At 32.5% G+C, this 6,051-nt stretch overlaps 1 non-coding gene across 1 annotated transcript; it reads left to right on the top strand.

The window, feature by feature from the left end:
• Positions 1 to 365: 365 nt before the first annotated feature.
• Positions 366 to 472, top strand: LOC139903088 (small nucleolar RNA R71). Its single transcript, XR_011777934.1, has one exon. It is a non-coding gene; the product is annotated as a small nucleolar RNA R71 (small nucleolar RNA).
• Positions 473 to 6,051: the final 5,579 nt, after the last annotated feature.

Below are 6,051 nucleotides of genomic sequence, written 5' to 3'. Positions count from 1 at the left end.
ACGTTTTTCCATCGTTTGCTCGATGTGACAATCTTTCGTTAAGTGTGATCCACCGCATTGCTCACAACTGATTCGTACTGCGTGAATATCTTTAGTCATCTTTTCCATTCGTCTCTCGAAAGCATCTATTTTTGCGAAAATGGAATCAAAGTCATGGCTAGAATCGGCTCTAGCCGCTTTAGATGAACGAAACATATCTTTTTCTTGGTGCCACTCATGCGAGTGGGAGGCTGTGTTATTAATGATTTTGTGAGCTTCGGTAGCGGTTTTCTTCGTAATGGAACCACCAGCTGCTGTGTCGATGTCTTTTCGTGTAGCAACGTCGACACCTTGGTAGAATATTTGTACTATTTGATAAGTGTCTAAACCCTTGTTGAGGACATCCTCTCAACAACTTTCCGAATCTTGTCCACGCCTCATATAATGTTTCATTTGGCTTTTGTGCGAACGTAAAAATTTCGTCTTGAAGTCTCACGGCTTTAGATGCCGGAAAGAATCTTTTAAGAAAATTTTCAACTAAGACATCCCATGTGTCAATCGCCCCTTCAGGTAACGATTCTAACCAATCTTTGGCTTCTCCCTTTAAAGTCCAGGGAAACAACATGAGATAGATCTGTTCATCCTCAACTTCTCTGATTTTAAATAGAGTACAGATCCTATTAAAGGTTCGAAGATGTTCGTTTGAATCTTCTTTTGGCGTACCACTATATTGGCATTGATTAGTTACCATGTGTAGGATTTGTCCTTTGATTTCATAATCTGGCACATTAATGTCTGGTCGCGTAATGGCATGTCCTTGGCCAGTACGTGTGGCTCTCATTCGATCTTCCATACTTAGAGGTTCCGTTATTTCCATATTTGAAATTGTTGAATCCGAATCACTAGAAGATTCTGATTTAACGGTTTGTGGTTCAGGAGGAATGATTAGTGGTTCAGGATCTTAGAATTGTCCTTGAATATCCTCCGGGTTCTCAATTGTGAAGTCGGGCTTAAAAAATGGATTATCAAAAATTTGAATTGGAGTACTTGTTCGACTAGATGATGATTCTAAAGAAAAATCAACGGCGACAATATTGGCTAGATGTCTTGATCGAGTTACAGGTGGTGAACGTATGAAAGGTGGTAAACGTTTTGCTCGGTGCATTCACTGAATATCCTATTAGTTATAAAGATAAAAATTATTAAAGTTATCAAATTAATAGACTTTTCTGATTTTGCCCACGTTTCGAATAGCCAATAGATGCAGCAGGTAGCCAGGACCCTTTAAATCGGAAGCCCACAACTCGCCACTAACAAATCCAACTATTACTACGAACCAGAAAATTTGGATGTCTATCAATTTAACCGTTTAAAATAATTTTTCGTCGGAATTTTGAAATAAAAATCTATGTCCTAAAAACTAAAGCGTAGAAATGAGAAAGAAAAAGAGTACGTCGAAAAATAAAAATAAGAAAAAAAAACGTCGAAACTTAAAAGCCTAAAAACTAAAAATTAAAACTTGCTTAAAAGGAATTCTAAACGGAAAACGGCAATTACTTAATTAGGCACTAAAATCTATTTAAAACTAAAGCGATAAGCGACGTCGTAAAATTCTAAAGCGCTATCTTAATCTAAAGAAAAAGCTCTTAAAGGATTTTACGGCAAAGCCTAAAAATCTAGAAATATAAAATAACTACGGCAAAAACTAAGTTAAAACTAATTAAGAACGAAAAATATAAAACTACGAATAATAAAAAGATACAAATTATAAAAGGATATAATCTAAAAATAAAATTTTATATAAAAATATTAATTTTATATTATTTTTATAAAAATATTAATCTATACAATTAATAATAATAATTAAACTTAATATTACAATTTAAATATAAAAACTAGAATTAAAAACTAATTAATAAACTTAAACCCTAAATAATAATAATAATTAAATCTTAACCCTAAATAATATAATTAAATATACTTAAACCCTAATCCGTATTAATTACCTCGTACGTGGCCTGTCAGACTAACTCATGCGATCGCATGAGTTTGGTTTGTCTGAGCCATGCGGTCGCATGGTGTGCAGACTCAAAAAGGTTCAAAATTTTGCAGGTTCAGCGTATATATATATATATATTTTTATTATTTTTTTATTTTTTACTTTTTACTTTATAATCTTTACAAAATTAATATAAGTAATATTTATTAAAATAAACTTATATTTTTAAGAACTAAAAAAAATACTTTTATACTTTATATATAAAAAAATATATTTTCTTTTTACTTGAACACTTAAAGAGATATATATATTATTTTTTTAATATATTTTTGTATTTTTATGGTTAAAACTTCTTATATTTTTACAAAAATAGATTAAAAATAAATATACTTTTTTATAGCGTTTCGCTTCGGCGTGATGTCCCCGGCAGCGGCGCCAAAAATACTTGATGTGTGCGAGGTGTAGTACGAAATACTATTATTTTTATTACGAAATACGATACAATTTACACAAGTTTTATTTATTTATATAGATGGGATATACTTAAACCTTGCTACAACACTTATAGGCAGTGTACCTAATCAGAGTAGTGTAGTTTTTAGTAAGTCTGGTTCATTCCACAAGGAGCTAGCTGAGTTTAACGCTATATTTTTAACAACTATATTTATATAAAATATATATAATTATATATAGTAATATTATTATAAAAGGGGTTTTTTACCGTTTAATGACCGATTTGTCGATTTAATATTTTAAGCGTAAAAATAAATGACGATAATATAAATGATAGAATTTAAATTGCGATAAAGTAAATTGCAGTAATTAAAATGACAGTAAATAAAGGTACGATGAAATATGAAATAAAAGTATTATGCTTATTTAAACTTCCGTAATCATGATGTTTGACGTTTTGATTTTAATTTATTACTCGGGGTCAATTGTCCTTTGTCCTGGCTTATTTGATACCTATCTGGGTTTTGCCAATAGTAGTCCATCGGTCATAATTATAAAATGCTCGTCAAATTAACCTTATTCCCGAATTCAAATATTTCAACTAATTAGGGACTCGAACTGTAACAAGGTTTTAATACTTTGTTAATAATTACACCAGGTTATCGACTGCGTGTAATCCAAGGTTTTAATACTTTGTTAATAATTACACCAATTACCCTTGTATGTAATCCACCCCTGTTTTAATTAGTCCACGATACATTAATTTATTCACTTGGCCATAATGAATAATCAATTACCCAATCCAATTGATTAATTAAATGATTATAAACGATGTCGTATAAACGTCTCTAAATAGGACATTCGTAATCAATTTAATAATTATTAGATTAACTAATTTGAAGATAGGTTCGACAGGTTCCAATGAGTTATCATTCAATTAGATAATACCCCTACCTATTAATAGTCAATAGTCCAATGTTCACAAGTGTCGGTCTTTTGTTCAAACCCTAATTATGATACAAAATCCAATAACCCCATCTTAATATTTAGTCCAACATCACGATTACTTCGGCCCAAATAAGCATAATAATAACTTAGTTACGAGACATTAATTTAAAAAGGAAGAACATAGCTTACAGTGATTATTAATAGCGTAGCGTTACACGGACAGAGTTTCGACTTTAAAACCCGTAAAACATTTCTTACAGTAACCCAATTATTATTAAACTTAAAATTAAAATTAAAATTATAAATATATATTACATAGAGAGAAAGAAAGAAAAAGGGGTGTACACAATTCGGCCGAAAACGTTGCAATTTATAGGACTTGGCCAGCTACAGCACCTCATGCGATTGCATGACTTTAGTGCTTCCTGGCCATGCGATCGCATGGCCTGCTTGTACTAAGATATTTTGCAATTCAAACATGGGCTGCTGAGTTTATTTAATATATAATATAATATATATAATTTTATATAATTATATATATATATATATTATATTATATTCTTGTGCCTAGTTGACTCGTAATTTTAGGACCGTTGACTCGTGCGTTGATGCTCGATTTATGTCTCGGTTCCGGATTTTCGAACGTCCTTTTGTACTTGTAGATATCTTGTACTTTTCGTTCCGAGGCTTGTACTCTTGTAATTTTTAGACGTTTCTCATCAATAAACAGAACCACTTGAATTATATCTTATACATTTGAGCTTTTTGTTCATTTGCATCTTCAAATCGTCGTTTTCTTCTTTTGTCTTCGCACTTATTTATTTAAACGAATATTACATAAAAATAGAACAATTGCAATTAAAAGCTTTACATATTGGAAGGATATTATGCCTAAATATATGTTCATTTGGAGCACTATCAGAGGATGAATGGATTGGTGTACAATGAATCTCTCTGTCTTCCCTATGGAGCACACTTAACGAAGCTCTTCACACAACTGTGTGTTCGTGACGTACATCCTGTTGGTATAACCTCCCTCCCAATCAAGTACGATTCGGTTCGACCTTTTAATGAAGAAACAGAAGGAGAGAACACACCAGCCTGGAGTGTTACGGGATCTGATGATAGTGTGGAAGATGACCAGTTCATTGCACTATTATCCTCCACTCAAATGTCCATCCTTCATCGTCAGAATCGTCGAACTCACAAGATCCTGCGACGCTTTCTGAACAATCTTGTTTGTGGAAAATGCTCATCTCACCCAAGCACATCTCATTCCATGTAGAACAAACTTAGGATTGATTCATTGTACCCTCCATGCATATTTTCATATATGCATCACTATGTTTCATGATTGCTTTGAATAAAATGTGTGCTTGTTATGTTTTAATATATGTTTTTCCAACGTGCACAATTTAAGGGAGAGTTTTGTTCTAAGGGAGAGCTTAGTTCTAGGGGGAGCTAACCTTTTTACTTCGACAAAAGGGGGAGAAAGATGAATACAGGTGATTGTTAACACTTGCGTATTTATAGCAAAATGTCCCTCATCACTTGTATGTTTGTCATCATCAAAAAGGGGGAGAATGTTGGTTGAATGTGGGTTAATACACTAAACAATAAACTTAAGTATGATTAACCAAGTGTAATTAACCAAAGAATATGTTTTGATGATGACACATACATATGCATAAGTGATGACTGACATCTTAACATAAAACACGAAAGGTCACTAATCTATACTTTATCTTGCGACCGACCAAGTCAGACATAGTATTAAGAATGAAATTAAAAGTTCAGGAAAACACACGGTCGAGATACGGTCAACCGCATAGTCAACCGTGAAACCCCAAACTGAATTGCAACGCAGTTTTGTGAAAACAAGTTGCACGGTCGCCACCCCAGTAAACCGCAGTGCGACCGCAGTTTCTTCTGTCACCATTTTTGACCAAATAAAGTTTGACTAGTTCCCGACATCTATAATTCATGAAACCTTTCTCAACATGCTTAGAATAGAAGCCTTCTCCATACTCAATTGAGTTTTGGTCATAAAAACACTAATTGTGATTAATTACGCCTAATGACATCTTAATGACAAATTAACCAAGATTAGGCATAACACATAAGTGTTAATCAACAACTTGTGATCTTAATTCTTATCTAGATATCCTTAGTATGATCATCAAGTACCAACACACTTAAGCCAATATCACTAGAACAATAATTGCTATTAGAAATGACTTAGTGATTAATTAAGGCTAAATGAAGAACCATGCTCTCAAGATTAAACTAGAAATGACTTGTAATCCTAAAACACACTTAGATACATTTAGGATGGTCACCAAGTCCCAACTAGAGATTGCTCTTCCCTTGTGTATGTGTTGGACATTAATGTGTGCTTACACATTAATCATGTAATGTGTTATATTGCACATTAAACTTATTAAGTGCTTGAATTATAAGTTGTGCAAGTATCTATATGATTGATCCTAGAATAACTATCTCTTGCTATGTGAGTATTACTTGCTACTTGCTAATAATGCTTAATACTCATAAACTTGTCAACTTGATTAATATGTTTGCCATGTGCTCATTAGTTAGGATTCAAGTAACTAACCTACTCCAATAGATTAAGTGTAAAATGGTTCACAATGAAACTATAGTCAATTGTCTAT

This window comes from Rutidosis leptorrhynchoides, chromosome 3, assembly GCF_046630445.1.
Source record: "Rutidosis leptorrhynchoides isolate AG116_Rl617_1_P2 chromosome 3, CSIRO_AGI_Rlap_v1, whole genome shotgun sequence".
In the NCBI taxonomy this organism is placed as follows: domain Eukaryota; kingdom Viridiplantae; phylum Streptophyta; class Magnoliopsida; order Asterales; family Asteraceae; genus Rutidosis; species Rutidosis leptorrhynchoides.
The sequence above is the reverse complement of the archived record's forward strand: the minus strand, read 5'-3'. Positions and strand labels throughout refer to the sequence as shown.